The sequence below is a fragment of the Adiantum capillus-veneris genome, chromosome 22, assembly GCF_014529385.1.
Source record: "Adiantum capillus-veneris isolate H3 chromosome 22, ASM1452938v2, whole genome shotgun sequence".
Lineage (NCBI taxonomy): Eukaryota > Viridiplantae > Streptophyta > Polypodiopsida > Polypodiales > Pteridaceae > Adiantum > Adiantum capillus-veneris.
Window position 1 is genome coordinate 144,608,400 of NC_140952.1, and position 17,760 is coordinate 144,626,159.

Genomic DNA, 17,760 nt, shown 5'->3' on the forward strand with positions numbered 1-17,760 from the left:
CAGATTTCTGGATCAACACCCTTGAGATCCTTGTAAGACTAAGCAAAGATATCTCGGTATTCTTTTAGTAAGCTTAACAAAATATCTTCTTCTTCTTCTGTTAGGTTATTTGCAATGTAGGTAGGCCTAGGCTCTTCTCCTGGTTCGTCAGCTATATCTATCTTTTTTGCTTCCATCCCTTCGTAGGACTCGCCTTGTTTTTGTAGTTCTCTAATAGATTGTTCAACTATGATATTTGGATCTTGGATAAAATCAAAGGTCAAAAAATATTTCCTTGACACAATCATGTGCATCTATCTGCATCAGGAACTGGGTTCTACTGGAGACTGATGGCATAGGTCTAGCTTTTACGTTTCTAGTGTCTCTTTTTTGTCTATACCATTTTTTTCTTCTCGATTTCTAATTACGAAAGTCAAAAAACTTTTCCTCCCCTCCTTTCATGAGTAGCTTAGCTCTCACATGTTCTTTTTTTGACCCCTAATCTTATGAGGTAGCTGAGTTCTCTTCTAACTCATCCGTTGCATTGTAGTAGAGGTCTGAAAATACTTGTTGAGCTTTCATTAAGTCCTTGGGTTTCTGAAGTTCGTCTTCAATGTGGAGGGTTGAAATCATTTGTACGGGAATTATTTCATAGCCATCCTCATTGCAAAATTTAGTAGGCATAGACGTATTCACACATACATCCATTGAAATCATTTGTATGGGAATTATATCATAGCCATCCTCATTGCAAAATTGAGTAGGCATAGACGTATTCACACATACATTCATTGTCGTTAAAATTTGAGTCCACTCAAATGGCTCAAACAAATGCTCTGGAAAGGGTTCAGTTACATAGGCTCATCCGTGCAATCCCTTCCTAAAATACATTCTTCTCATTTTAAGCTTCCGTTTTCTAAAGCTCCGCACATCCATATAGGAGTGTCTTTGTTCAACCAAGATGGAATCTTAGTTTCAGCCAAAGAGACTGAATCAAACTCTTGTATGGACGTTTTCATGACATCTCTATAATTGTGATCTTTTAGATTAACCCTTATTATTGATCCCACTTGCTTCAACTACATATAATTGTTTCCCCAATCTTGGATGAGTTGTACCTATCGCATGAAAGGTCTTCCCAATATGATTTTGTTATTGAGTTTTTTTCCAAAGTCTACTATGGCAAAAGTGTGTTGATATTCAATCCCACAGGAATTAACTATCACTTTTTCCAGCAGTCCTAAGGGTCTTTTAATGTGTCCAACCATCAGCCAATTTCAATTTCATTCGAGTTTGTCTAATGGATGTCTGTCCCCAAGATTCCCATACTGCTTTTGTGGATATGGCTATGCCTGCTTCACTATCCAGTATTGTCATAGTTTTAATGTCATTATATTTCACTGCTGGAAGGGTGGTGTTTCCTTCTTCCCCTTTATAGTATTCTCCGATTTTGTTCATTGGAATAGATCGAATCTCCTTGTTGTCCATGTCGTGTTTCAATTTTCCCACATTTTTTACAATTAGCCATGTTATTCCCACCTTCTCTAGGGTTTTCTATAGATCATTCCATAAATGGGTGGATGCATGAATAGGTGGCCCGGTTTTAACCGGTTGAAAGTTTCTTCTGGAGGCTTAAAATTTAGGGGGTATGAAACTGGTGTTATGGGCAAGAATTGTTTGAATTAAATATTTGTGTGGAGGATACAAAATCTTAAAAATCATGTGGAGGATTCAAAAACACGTGTGGAGCCCACGTCAGAACGAATGTTCAGTCGAATGTTTTTATGACTGTGACTTCGCTGTATCTTTGTGCCTTTCTCCTTCTGCGCCTTTCTTAGCTCGCTCTACAGCCCCCTGTGCACGCTGCTTATCCTTCGCTATGGATAGCAACCTAAGAAAGAGCCCAAGGAATGTAGCACGACAGGTCTCCCCCACACAGACCCGACATTCTCCCACGAAGGTATGTCACCTCTCTCTGTCTCTCTCTGTGTTGTGTACAACGGACCTGTGTGTAGTAGAGTACTGAGGTGTGGATACATTGAGTAATGAGTATGGATTTATTCCTTTCAGAGACAGAAGTTACAGCCTCCTCCCAAAATCATCCGTTTTGTTCACTCCAAGGATGTGGAGGTGCCATTAAAGGCATTCTGCACGACAAAGGAGGATTTTCACAGGGAATATGGGTTAAGTCTTGAGGGGAAAGATGTTAGGAAGTTGACAGATGCAGACTGGATGAAAGTTTTCACGTGTCTTCTAGTGAAGGAGAAAAAATTGCCGATAAAAACAACAAGGCCGGATCACTACAAGGCACTCTACCAGCTCTACAAGCAGGTGTACCAATCCAAACCACCAAACTATCTGCTGGGAGTCAAGTTTTCACGCGGATATGTTTATTTTGTATGAACAAGTCCGGTAAAGTGGGCTGAGTTTGCATCTGAGGTGGTGAAGAATGTGACCAATGAAGGTCACTTAGATAGGAAAAGAGAACAATGGAAGTTAGAGACTTCCCAAGTATCCACAGGTACCCCAAGTGGTTCTGCCATCTTCTTAGTAACTACCCCATTCGGAAGTACACCATTCGAAAGTGGACTTTTTGCGACCACTCAGTCTGCCTTTAGTGTTGAAGTATCCACTTCCTTGCAAGAACTTCTTGTTGAGGTTAGAAAATCTCATGACAATGTATCAGCCGAGTGTCAGAAGGCTAAGGATTAGTGGTCAAATTTGTTGCTGATGTGCACCGTTGCGAGGGTGCCCTTGACACCATCCGAATGCACTTCCCTGATGATGCCAATGTACCAACAGGCTTGCTTGACAGCCTCCAAGAAAAATTTGACCAAGCAAAATCCACCTACCGGTATGATTACATCCTACCGGTATGATTATATCCTACCGGTAGGATGTTATCTTGCCGGTAGGATTTAGGAGATAATCCTACTAGTATGATAACATCCTACTGGTATGGTTACATACGACCGGTATGGTTAGATCCAACCGGTATGATAAAATCCAACCGGTTTGATGTTATGCTTTCGGTATATTGTTATCCTACCGGTATGATGTTACCGCATGTTATCCTACCGGTATGATGTTACCGGATGTTATCCTAGCGGTATGATGTTATACTATCCAGTATAATAACATTATACCGGTGGGATGACATCATACCAGCAGGATGTAATCATACCGGTATGATAATATCATTATACCGATTTTCAAGCATTCATACCGATTTTATACCTGTTTGACATTGTCTAATAACAGAGGTCTCTTGCCTACAGGAAGAATTATCCAAATGCTTGGACCGTGAGGAAATCTTTGGTCTCTATGTCACGTTTGTGACAGGCATGATTAGTCAACCAATGCTACCTGAAACCATAGTCTTACGTGCACGAGTAACAGCTCCTGCACATAGTGTTGTTCTCATTGATGTGTGCAATGCTTGTGGTGTAAGAATTCATGATCACAATTGCTCAAGCCATGTTGTTCTATTGCCTTGTTCACATGCATACCATGCATTCTGCTATGCTCACTTGGATGAGAAAGGAAAGTGCATGCTTAAGGATTTCCTTGGAGTTATTTCTGCAGAAGACCAATCCCTTCTAAAGAAGAAGCCAGTTGAACCATGCCCAAAAACAGGTGAGAAAATTTTTTCAATGGGTAATCAGGTGGTTGATTTTTGTCTTCTCTGATGTTTTTTCAGGTGGTTGATTTCTGTCTTCTCTGATGTTTTTTCAGAGTCAAGCTGCTTCAGAACTACTGCCGATAAAGACACAGGGAACGATGCAGTGACGCCTGCATACAAGACACCTGTGGAGGTATTGCTTGATGAAAATGTCCCTGGTAATGCTGAGAAACCTGTTTCGGAAACAACAGAAGAAGAACGAAACTTTGAGGTAAAGGAGCAGAGTACGACTGGTGCTGAAGAGAAAACCCAGAATGAGGAAGACGATGTGTTGCTAGACAGCGTGCGGGTGACAATATCAAAGACCCCGAGAAAACGAGGCCAACGTGGCAAGAGTAAGTTTTTTCATTGATTATGGCTCTAATAAGTGATCTCTTGCTGCACAGCTTTCTAAAGCTGATGGTCGTGTAGATGTCAGGCTGGAGGGAAGTCCCGAGGAGACCCTTGCTCAGCATATAAGAAAGGCAAAAAGAAAAAAAATCGAGAAGACTGGAGATGAGAATCCTGAAATGGAGCAAAAAAGCAAGGAAGAGGAAGAGACCCAAGGGCAGCCAGAAGAGGAGATGGACATAGAAGACACTAAGGAGATGCAGAATACCGGCACAAGTTCTGACCCTAAACCCAGAGCCTGCAAAAGATTATAGTTTGTCCCCCCATGTTTCTTTTTATGTAACCACTTCTGAAATTAATATAACTTTATTTCCCATTCGACGTCTCTTTCATCTTGTGCCTAATTTTTGAACATTGTGTGTTTTTATTGTATGATTTCAATCTATAGATATGTCCTAATTGCATATTTAAATTTGAGTCTTGTGTAATTTTGCATCTGCAGATATGTTTTCAGTTGAAGAATGGCGCCTTGCAGATAGGTTCAGGGCTGACAAGCAGAATGGCAGGGCTGACATTCGTGCAATATGGAATTGCGTGTTGTCTCCTGCAGTGCTCGTGTTTCCTCTATGGTATAGACTAATTAAAAGAATCCCACTGATATGGCCAAGGCCACCACCTCCGTTGAGCGTCCAACGTAGGGTTCTCATTTTGGACCTTAATGGATTACTGCTCAAGAAATTTGATGGAAAATATGGTGAAGAATTGCCCCACTGGCCAGAAATGCGGTATGTTGTTGAAGGGGATACATAGTTTTGGGTAAGGCCCGATGCAGAAGTGTTTCTGAATTTTTGTTTCAGATGGTTCAAAGTGTGGATATGGAGCTGCTGCGAGTTTGAGAAGCTCAAACGCACGCTAGCGATAGTGTTCCCTGACCACCACAAAAGATTCAATAGAGTGGTAAGTCAGGCGCAGTGCACAAGGGCCCCTTTTAAATTGGGCGCAACAGATAAATCGGTGTTCCACAAGAATCTCAAAAATTTTCCTGACCTACCTCCTGACACACTTATCTTTGATGATTCTGGATATAAGCTAATGTTTGATCCATTGGGGTCATTTCTTGTTTTTCCCAAGCTAGAAAAGTAGTCTAAAGAAGTGCGTGCCTGTTTTCTGTCAACCACTGTCATAAACTGGCTGGCACACTGGTTGTACTCTAAGGACAGAATTGAGTATACAAAGAGGACTGTAATTTGTGCAGACGGACAACCTGACGACACCTATGTGCGTCGTTTTTATTGGAAATGGTGGATTGACTTTTTCGAGAAGAAAGGAACAGATTTTTTATATAAAAAGAAAGCTTCATAAAGTCTGTGAAGTGGGCGACTTTTGTCAATGTATTTTTTTGTCGATGGATGTAAATGGAGAATTACTCAGCCAAAAGGCTCAATCAATGTAGCAGAATTAATGTATAATACATTTACAAGCAAGTTGCACGGAAATACATTGTATTCTATATTTGAAGTATATTGCAAATAAAAGGAGACAGTGAGAGAGAGTGTCTGATAACGGTATTATACTGGGCATGACTGGTATGATACTGAGAAGTGAGAGAGAGAGAGAGAGAGAGAGAGAGAGAGAGAGAGAGAGAGAGAGAGAGAGAGAGAGAGAGAGAGAGAGAGAGAGAGACTCGGATACAAAGAAGTGACATGTATGATACCGGTATGATTCTTTCAAGTGAATGGTATGATACAGGTATGATACTGAGAAGTGACCGGTATGATATTGAGAAGTGACATGAGAGAGAGAGAGAGAGAGAGAGAGAGAGAGAGAGAGAGAGAGAGAGAGAGAGTCTTATACTGAGAAGTGACTGGTATGATACCGGTATGATACTGTGAAGTGACTAATATGATACAGGTATGATACTAAGGAGTTACCGATATGATACTTAGCAGTGACAGAGAGAGGGAGAGGGACTGGTATGATACCGGTATGATACTGTGGAGTGACCGGTATGATACTAAGACGTTACACACACACACACACACACACAGAGAAAGACAAAGGAACTTGTATAATACCGGTATCATACCAGTCACTCCTCAGTATCATACCGGTATCATACCAGTCACTCCTCAGTATCATACCGGTATGATACTGAGAAATGACTGGTATGATGTTTAGAAATGAGAGAGAGAGAGAGAGAGGGAATGTATGATATGGGTATGATACTGGGAAATGACTGGTATGATACTGTATCATACTGGTATGATACTGGGAATTGACTGGTATGATACGGGTATGATACTGAGAAATGACTGGTATGATACAGAAATGATACTGAGAAGTGACAAAGAGAGAGAGAGAGAGAGAGAGAGAGGGAGAGAGGGAGAGGGAGACAGTTCAGTTTACAGTAATAGGCAGATATACACAAAATTATGCATTATGCATTTCTTAAGATGGTTACAGCTCAAAAGGCATACTATTGTAGATAGACTCACTGACATCAAGTGATATTGTATATAGTTTTGAGTTTTTGGGATGGGGTATCATGGGGATTTTGATTGCCCGAACAAGATGTGAATATATGAACACCTCTGGCTTTTTGTCCAAAAGCTCGTAGGTCTACTCATTTATCATACGATAGTAAAACCCTTTGATAGCATAGGATCCTCACCCAATGATATTGCCCCAGTCATCTTCAGCGTCTGAATGAAACTCTTGAATAGCTGCAATGCATTTCACTATATAGAAATCCACTTTTTCTTCATTGTCATTTGGTGCGGGAACAACAAAATTATCACCAACAATAAGAGCTTGACTGAGGGTGTCATAGTGTCCTTCATATGCTGCATCCTCATTTATTTCGTCGTCATCGTCTTCCCCTTCTTCTGTAGGCTCCAAAATAAGGTATGTCCAGAAAGGAACGTGTGACTTGCTCACACATCTCCTCCACTTTTCCTGTTTACATGCACTACAGAAACAAGACAGTGAACGTGTTCTCAAAGCAGTTGTATCATGCTCTAAATATGCAGAAATAGAGTGCATTGAGCGGGTATTTTTTACAGCCTCACATCCCAATTTTTTCCACTTTCGACATCTCCCAATTCAATCACCCAAAAAATCCTGCTTACATAACAGGCCTGGGATGCATAGGTGGCTGTAGCACCATCTCACAAGGTCCATCTCAATAATGCCACAACATCTATAGCACAGTCTATCTTTGGGCAGTTTGGCTGCAATTGGTATTGAGTTAAAGACCTTTTTATCACTGCTCCCGCACCGTCGTGTTCTCCCTTACCATGTCCGGATCCAAAAAAGTTCCAAGACATTTTCCATCCCGTAAAAACACTGTATCTGCAATTTATTCAATGGATAGAAGAAGATTAATATACTCTTGGCACGATAAAATTACCAAAAAAAACACGTATTATAATATTACTGATGTTAGACAAGCATTTTATTACAACTTTAATGCCACTATGATAGGTCTCTATATTAAAACCACCTTGAGATAATGTTTGTTAGAACATGGTATACCTGGAAAGGAAATAGAATGTTCTTCTTGCTTTGAATTGTGAAGCTGCTCCATCAGACCATACCCAATGATGTTTTATATTTAGACCAAATTGCTTTAGCCATTCCTCATGTTTCAGAAAACAGTGTTGAACAAAATGTGTGTCATGTTGCTTGTCATCTGAAATGAAGAAGTGAATTGTCTTGTGGATGTCACCTGCATAATATAAAAATCAAAAATTATTGAAGGCTTAATACAAAAGAAATAATACTGATCTAGGGTGATGTCGTTACTTGCAATTCGGAAATATGTTATGTGCACAAAAATAGTTACTTGATTTGAATACCAGTGCATGGACTGAATCTCATTTTGTTCTTTGAAACTATAATTTTCAGCAGTCAACAACTGACACAACAACATCTTCTGGAAAGCTTTGTATACATTCCTTATATTGTTCTGTTTGCCATCTATACACAAAATTATGCATTATGTATTTCTTAAGATGGTCTTTGAACATGACTGAGAGATCCTGGCATGATATTTCCTTATGTGACAAGACTTTCCTTTTCTTCTTCAGACCGTCACGCGCAGTTCCTACTTCTAGGTCCTCAAAAATCTTCACCACAATCTTTTTAGCAATAAATGCAGCCTCTGCAGCACAAAAGTCTAACTTATCCGGGCCACACCTTTTACATTGACCACTCAAGCAGGCAAGGGCATGGAAGGTGGACGTATCTGATTTAGGACACAATATAGAGTCCAATAAGGCTGTTACACTCTTGATAGGGTTTTTTGGTGCCTTGCATCCACCATTGTCTTTGCATATGTTGCATTGACAATGGCAAGCTTTTCCATGCAGACCGAATACAGAACTTCGCATGTGATTTATGGCATCCTTTAGGAAGGACATTTGAACATGTGAAATGCAGCAACAAGTATATCGGTCTCTCAATTTCCGCACAAAATATGGCTTCATGTACTCAAACGCCCGCTGCCTTATTACAATTTCAGGGTATTGTTCTTTGAAGTTGAGAAAGAGCTCCACCTACAATGAAAGACATATATGGTTAAAGAACAATGAAGAAAACTGTAGGTTTTGAGGAAAACTATTACATTACTATAAACCAGTATTTTTATTTCAAACCACTATGTTTTTTCACTTAATTGGTTAGGTAAACCAGTATATATGAACACATTTCCTTGGTACGTACCAGTTGTATATAAGTGTCAACCAGTGCAAATGTTCTTACTGTTGATGTAAACCAGTCTTTTCATTTATAACCGGTATGTTATTTACCCAACCAGTACAAGTGAGCACTTAACCACGATGTATACCAGTGATAAATAAGTGTTAAAAAGAATGAACACATGCCCTTGGTACGTACCAGTGGTATATAAGTGTCAACCAGTTCAAATGTTCTTACTGCTGATGTAAACCAGTTTTTTCATTTAAAACCGGTATTTTATTTACCTAACTAGTATATGTGAGCACTTACCCATGATGTGTACCAGTGAAAAATAAGGGTTAAAAAAATGAACACATGTCCTTGGTACGTACCAGTGGTATATAAGTGTCAACCAGTTCAAATGTTCTGACTGCTAATGTAAACCAGTCTTTTCATTTAAAACCAGTATGTTATTTACCTAACCAGTACATGTGAGCACTTAACCACGATGTATACCAGTGAGAAATAAGTGTTAAAGAAAATGAACACATGTCATTGGTACGTACCAGTGGTATATAAGTGTCAACCAGTGCAAATGTTCTTACTGCTGATGTAACCCAGTCTTTTCGTTTAAAACCGGTATGTTATTTACCTAACCAGTACATGTGAGCACTTACCCATGATGTGTACCAGTGAAAAATAAGGGTTAAAAAAATGAACACATGTCCTTGGTACGTTCCAATGGTATATAAGTGTCAACCAGTGCAAATGTTCTTACTGTTGATGTACACCAGTCTTTTCATTTAAAACCGGTATGTTATTTACCTAACCAGTACAAGTGAGCACTTAACCACGATGTATACCAATGAGAAATTAGTATTAAAAGAAATTAACACATGTCCTTGGTACATACCAGTGGTATATAAGTGTCAACTTGTTTAAATATTCTTACTGCTGATGTAAACCAGTATTTTCATTTAAAACCGCTATGTTATTTACTAACCAGTACATGTAAGCACTTAACCACGATGTATACCAGTGAGAAAAATGTGTTTAAAAAAATGAACACATGTCCTTGGTACGTTCCAGTGGTATATAAGTGTCAACCAGTTCAAATGTTCTGACTACTAATGTAAACCAGTCTTTTCATTTAAAACCGGTATGTTATTTACCTAACCAGTACATGTGAGGACTTAATCACGATGTATACCAATGAGAAATAAGTGTACAAAAAAATTTACTGGATATGTAAACCACTATTTTCCTTTCAAACAGATATGTTTTTTACCTATCTGACATGACAAACAGTACATGTGAACACTTGACGAGTACATGTGAACACTTAACCACTATGTATACCAATGAGAAATAGGTGTTAAAAGATTTTTACTGGTTATGTAAACCAATTTTTTACCTAACCAGTTTATACATATCATACGCGTGTGAAAGTATGCGTCTGCAAATATATGTTTCAACAAACATACGCGTATGATAAAAACTATGTTTCCATTTATATTCTCCTTCACATGCAATATTTTTTTTATCTACTCTTAGTCTAGGACCATATACAGATTCCCCTTATTTCCATTTATAACTTCCTTCATATCCGATTTCATATCTACTCTTATCAACCCATTTATAGAGAATATAGGTCATGAATGCAAATATTAGAAAACAAAAATGGATATAGTGAAGCAAGTTATTACCTGAGATTGTTCAAGAAGATGCACAGGATGTTTGACATATGAATTTCTTCCAATACGCTTTCTGCACACATCCTTCTTATTGGGTGAAACACGAGTGTTAGACATCCAAAAGAGAAGATCAACTCTTTCTCATCAGGTGTTATGAAGCCACGATCCATGGGCTGCCGAGCACACAAAGAGATTGGCAAATTTCCATCACCTGCTGCCCTCAACCGATTCTTGGCAGCTATGAAGTTCCTCTTGTGCAAATTTAGCAACTTAGATGCAGCTGAAACATTCACTTTTGAGGTAGATGTACACTCAACATTCATAAGCATTGTGGTGATGAACCTTTTAAGAAAGAGCTCCTGTCTGCTCTTGGGTAATTTGATTGCATCTATTGTGTTGCGTATGGCTTCAACGAAGGTTGTTTGTGCCCTGGGCATTTCAAGGTCTCCAAGAGAAGGATGATTGAAAAACTTGCACAAAATATATGAGCGTGATGCAACATCGAGGGCCTTTGTACGCCGATTGAAGAGCATAACAAGGTCATTGCAAAGTCTTTGACGCTTTGCATCATCAGCACCATTTTGATCATTATCTTCCTCATGTGCTACCTGCTCAAGCTTGTTCTTAGCACGCTGCTCCCTCTTTCTCCTAGCATGATATTCCTTGACCGCATCAACAGCATACCTAGCACACAGTTCACAGTGAGGCTGAGAGTAGTCGCATACAGTGTGAGATTCTTGCTCCATGCTAGAGAGGGAGAGATTGAGCGAGGTGATAGGCCTACAGAGAGCAAGAGTAGTATATGACAACAATAGATGTGTGATAGGCCTACAAAGTAAAATAGCAATCTGTGCTCCTACACAGAGAGTTAGAGAGAGACAGGAAAACGAGAGAGCGGGAAGACAAAGAGCTGGCTGACGTGCATAGTTAAGAGCTACAGAGCCGTCTTCTATATTTGAAAAAGAGACGTGGAAATAGTAATGGTGTAAAGAGCTGGCTGACGTGCATAGTTAAGAGGTACAGAGCCATCTTCTATATTTAACAAAAAGCTATGGAAATTCTATATTTAATTAAAAATCTGTTCAAAATAATATATCAAATTGAACTAATAGAGATGGTTTTATGTACCGGTTATAAAACCTCTGTCCGGGACAAGGTTTTTGGTCCACCTATTCATGCATCCACCCAAATATGGTCTGATTTTTTATAGTTCTCCCAAAGTAAGAGTGCAGTGGATGGGTGTAGACATGTTTGAATGGATGTTTTCTACTTCTAGGGTCTATTCCACTCTTTTGACTTGAGTGGTCTTACACACTATGGATTCATATTCGTTATCTCCCAAGTATAAGGGTAATGTTTTCAAAGTCAATGGTTTAGACATTCTTGAAACTTCAGACCCGCAATCCCCATACAAAGATTGTACATACATGTCCATATCAGGAGGTAGATTGTCTAACCAAACTTCCTCTATAGGAGTTGACTTTAGAGTTAGGCCCCCATCATTGATCTCTCTAAATTTTTTCCATAAGTGTCCTGGCCAATCTTCCTCTACGAATGAACTTCCATCTAAAGCATCTTCGTTGTCCCGCATATAAGTTCTGGCTCTTTTGTTTCAAGGTGGGGTTCTACCACCACTTCAGATTTTTCTTGATTGTCTCTTACCACAAGCTCCTTAGGTTTTGTCATACTTTCGAGCTTGGGTTTTTGTTTTTCCAGCATTTCTTGCGTGATTCTTACCAAATTTTGATAAGCTTCAAGCTTAGCTACTTCCATGTCTGGAGAAGGATAGTTTTCTTTTTTTTTTTCATGTTTTGGCCTGCTTTAAGTCCTTCTTGGTAGGCTTCCAAGGCTACATTAATAGGCTCAAAAATTTTATCATCCAAAATTGATCCTCCAGATTTCACGATGATTTTCTTGATTTTGCTTCTAGTTTCTTTCACCTTTTCTTGGAATAGTTGTTTTGCTTTCTCCTCAATTTCAACCGGTTGTTTCTAATTTCTCATCTCATACCTTTTGCTTTTGCTTCTTTTGGTCTTTTGAGAGGTAATTTTTGTATTCTCTGAATCATCAGAGGAGTTATGTTTCTTTTTCTTAGCTTGGACTCTGGTGATTACCTTGATTGGAACAATCAGTTCACTCTCAGATGAGCTACTAGATATCATTTGGACTACGTTTACTACTGTTTTGTCCTTGTTTAATGGATTTTTAGGACAATCTTTTGGGAAGTGTTCTCCCTTTTTGCAACATTGTATACAATAAGCTTCAACTAGCTTGAGGTTCTTATCATGCTCTGGGCATTCATTTTTCCAATGATCATCTGCATCATAGTTATGACAGTTTCCCGTTCTTGGTTTTTTCATGGGTCTTACCATAGGAGGTTTAACACCTTGATTAGCCACATAATACATTGGTGCAAGCTCTGGTGGAGCATAAGTCAGAGGTTCTTCCATTGGTGGTGGATGTGAATTATACCAATCTCCTTCTACCATTATTGTAGATGGACTAGGCTCAGCATAGGGTGTAACAGGCACTAGTGCTTGTTCATCTATGACTCCTCTGGATGCATGTACTTTACAGGCATTGCATTATGTCTTGGATACGGAGGTCGTTGACCCAACACGGGTTGAGGTCTTTTCATACCCATCGGTGGTCTTTGAGCTGGTGCCATGTTAGGCTCATATCTGTACATGGGTTGTCCTTGTGGCCTCATGGGCACGTACTAAACATTCCCATCATACTTTGGTCGGTAGTAGTACTCATTGGTCTCATGGTTGATCCATTTACCCTCGATTGCACACCATTTATGCGGTCTAATTGGTTGTCCTTGTTGAGGTATCCCTTGTCCTGGTCCCCTCATAGGTGCTTTTTGCATGTTATTTATCATGTCATTCATCCTTTTGAGCATGTATTCTATGGGTGAAAGTGGTGCTGCAGCAGCCGTTCCCACTTGAGCTGGTTTGGTGGATGTTGTTTTCTCCCTTTGGTTATCCTTAGGGACATCTTCTTCATTGAAAATTTCACAATTGTCTCCTAAGTCAATAGCATCTGGCACACACTCTTTTACGGTGGTATGCTTCTTGCTATACAGTATAGCATGAAGTTCTTTGTTTAGCAGTCCCTCTAGAAACAATGATACTAGTCGTTCTTCTGTAGGTATCTCTAGCTCTAGGCATCTGGCAATGTATTGTTTCATTCGAGTTGCACAATCCCTAACAGACTCACCTTGTTTCTATTTAAAGCTGTAGATTTGAGCCATCGTATTGTGTTTGATCTCCATTTTGGAAAAAGCAGCTACAAATCCTTGAGCTAATGTGTTCAAGTCCATGATTGACCTTGGTGGAATGTTTTGGAACCATATTAATGTTTCTCCTTCTAATGTCATTCCAAACCCCTCGAATTGAGTATGGAAATCGAATATGTGTTCTGATCTTAGTACTTGCTTAAAGCTTGCTAAGTGGTCGTATGGATCCCCTGATCCACTGTATTTTTTGACCCAGTTCTGAAAATCAGCTGGTCTGACACGTCTATTTGGTTCAACTCCCGATCTTCTGGCAGTTGGTCCTGTTCCGAGTCCTTCAAACCAGTCTGTTGGAAATAGTGACTCATGTAGCCCTGGACTGCCTTTAGTGTCACCCGGTTTTATTTGTGATGAGGTGGTTCTACCTCCTCAGGGGTCATCATAACAAAGTTTTTTTTATAATAATCCCTAAACAGGTATGTTGGTAGATCTATTGATCCCTTATCTTTGATCTTGAAGATATAGATGATCTTCATGGGTGTTAGTTGTCTTGATTTGGCATGCGAAGTTGATAGAAGATCTTTTACATTTCTATCCTCCCCACAATAGACTCCGATCCTAGGATTGTCTGTACTAAGCCGTTTCAAAGGCTTCAAATCAACTTGATCATATCCCTCGAATTTAAAGTTGGTGGTCCTTCTTTTTCAGCCATATCTGGAATTATGGTGTACTTCTAACCCCCATTTGTCTATCACGTTAGGGTTTTCAACTTGTAAATACTGAGTTCCATTTCTATCCATGTATGTTTTTCCTTGTTTGTTTGCTCTGATCTCCTCTTCGAACTAAATACCATGGTCATCAATGCAAATATCATACTCTTCGTTAGGATCCAGGTGAACCTGAGCTCCATGGCGATTAGTCTTATAAAAAGAGAGTATATGGTTATAGCGCATTGTCGTTCCGGTTTCTGAGTGAGTCGAGTAGGAAGACATTTCAAATGTTGAATTGAAAAAAGTATCTGAGACTTCTTCAAGAATAGTGTGCAAGGAATTGCCTTGATTCACGCTTTCTTTGGTGGATACTCTACTGGAGGTTTCTCCAAATATGCCTTGACTTCCTAGCACACAACCAGATCTAAGGTCTATAAACACTTGTGAATCCCTGGATAGAGTACTTACCATTGGATTGACTTGTTGTCAATTTCTACTTGACTTGATAGCAACTTCCGTCAAACTGCCGATTCCTTGTCTGCAACCTGATTTTTGTATCAATTTTGATCAAGTTAGCTATTCTTTCACAAAGACTGTATTATTTTTGCTAACTATTGTGATTGGTCTATGTGTATCACTTCAAATCGAGCTAATTTAGTTAGCAGTTGAGATTTTTAGACTCGACTTTGGCAAAAATCAAAAGATTAATCTACAACCCAAAAACTAAGTGAGCATGTACCAATTTGGATTCAATTGAACCCAAAATTTCCCGGTGGTCTTGTATTATGTTGGTCTAACATTGTACAAGTTTAAAAGTCAAACTTGGTGTCTCTATGTTGCAGTAGTAGTAAAAAATCGTGATTGTTTACTTTTGTCAATTTTTTGCACTTTTTGGCTTGGTTTGCCAAGTATACAACTGGTTAAGGTTCCTGGACAAGTTTCACTAAGTTTGGACAAAATTTGTTCAAGTTTATCAACTATTTCGTGTCCGTAGACTCGATTTTCAAGAATCTGGCTTAAGTCTCACTTTTGTGATCTATATTTCACCAAAATTGATTTATGTGGTCTACTTGATATGCTTGACCTTGTGGTATACTCAAATGTGCAAAATTATAAATTTTTGAAGCAGATGTAAATAATCGCGATTATTTACTCCAGCTAGTTTTTTGCAAGTTTTTGTTCCAATCTTGACGCAGATCGTTAAGCACTTCAACTTAAGGTCTCTAGCCAAGTTTCATCAAGTTTGGATTATTTTTGGTCAAATTGTCATCAATTTTCTGTCTGCAGACTGACTTTGCAAATTTGGTCACAATTTTCAATCCAATGATCCAAATGTTACCAAATTTGGTTTGTGTGCTTATTACAATAACATGGTAAAACTAGTGGTATGCTAACTTGGTCAAAAACATTGAAAAATGGGGCAGATGTAAATAATCACGATTATTTACAACTGGCAACTTTTTGTATCTTTTTGGTCAAGTGAGCATGTACACATGTCTATCACATCAATATAAGCCTATGAATCAAATTATATCAAGTTTAGACAAATTTTTCCCCAATTTACACTCAAGTTCCCGAAAGTCAGTACAAACTTTGGTTTTTACCCTGTGTTTTGCTAGTTTGGTGATCCAAATCTTTTGTGCCTTTACAAAAGTTGTTTGTACACATACAATGAGTCACTGGTATCAACCTTGGGCAAATTTGAGCTGAAAGTAAATAATCACGATTATTTACTTTATGCCCAAAATGAATAACTTTTTGCAATTTTTCAATGGACAGTCTTTTCATGAGCTATTTTAAGCCTGTGAATCAACTCAAAACTTAATTTGGCCTAAAATATCAAGAAAAAGTAAATAATCTGAGTTTTTGCAAACTCGCAAAAACTCTTGAAATTTTTACCTCAATGTGTCCTTGAGCTTACCCGCTGGTTCATACAACTTTTAAGCATACTCTCCAGTCGGATTGAGTGGTCTGGAGTCTTCTCCTGCTATTTCTAGTCGTAGACCTGAAATTCTGCAACTTCAAATAACAACTCACAATGATTCTTTCGGAGAGAGAAATGTTCTAAAATCCACCTTGGATCCTACTTACCCTACTCTTAGGTTCTCATGCAATGGGGTTGTGGAAAGTGTCCACAAACACTCGTTTTCTTGTTTTTTATGGTTTTCTGAGCATTGACCTTAAGACTTTTCCTGTCTATCAATCATTCTCAAAATTCTAATCTAGCTCTACAAACCTACAATCCTAAAGGCACTCGACAAGTACGATTACTTCCAAGCTACCTCTACACAGCAAAAGACGACAATCTTAAGCTATGGGGTTTCTAAAAAGAAAGTTTTTACTCTAGGAGATCCTAGAGGAAGTTAAAGGATAGCTTCACAAGACGCTTGTGTTTTTCCTAGTTTAGGTCTCTTCGATTCTCGACAGCGGCGCCAAATGTGAGACGGGTGTCTAATCTCACTCCTATCTTATTGCAGATTTAGTGAGAACCACGATTAAATTGTCAATCCTTGAAACAAGCTAACTCGATAGTGCATAGAGGCTACAAGAAGTTGTCAATCTCTCGAAAAATAACAAACAACTCGCATCTAACTCAAGCTACACTCAAGTGGCTAAAATCACCAAAAGTCAATCGCTCATCAACAAACAAATCACATCTGTTACAGCATCAAATGACATCCAAACGTAATGAAACTTCTAGGACAAGTTTATATGACCTAAGCACACATGCTAATGGTCTCAAATCCTACTTTCGATCAAGTGAAAAAATCGTGATTATAACAGCAGTGGATTTTTGACCTAGTCGTTTTTGACCCAGAATGCACCTAAATGTTTAGCAATGATGCCCCAATGCCCTGGCTATACTTAGTTTAATATTTTGAATTGTAAATTTATACTTATATAGAAATTAGGCCGCGGGTCGGCGATGCCAAAAGCTATGAAATACTATGAATTGCTTACGTCAATGCATAGAGCTCTTACCTACGGTTGCAATGCAAAAAACGCAACTATAATGTGACAACCGGGGAGGGATTAGGAAGCACGAGAAGGAGATAAGTGAGCGCCATTAACTCATGCTATGTATTTCACTATCCAAAACTTAAAATTAACTTACAAAAATTGGCTTTTATACCTTAGCCAAGGTTTTTGGTGGTCAAAACATATAATCTCGAAGCTCTAACTAAAGATGGGTACTGACAGGTTGATACAATCTGGAAGCTTGTAGCTCAGGCTCATCTATTACAAAGTTTATCCAAAAAATAGGAGTTAACAATATTTCCAATTATCACAATAATAAGTTTTTTTACAATGAGAGCTCCGAAAAATGGTATCCAAATTAGCTTGCTTTTACCATGCACCCACCTTTCAAGGCTTGGTTAGAATGGCCAAATGGTGGATCTAGGATCTACTATCCAACGCACTTTGTTTAAAATTTCAAGTGTTAGAATG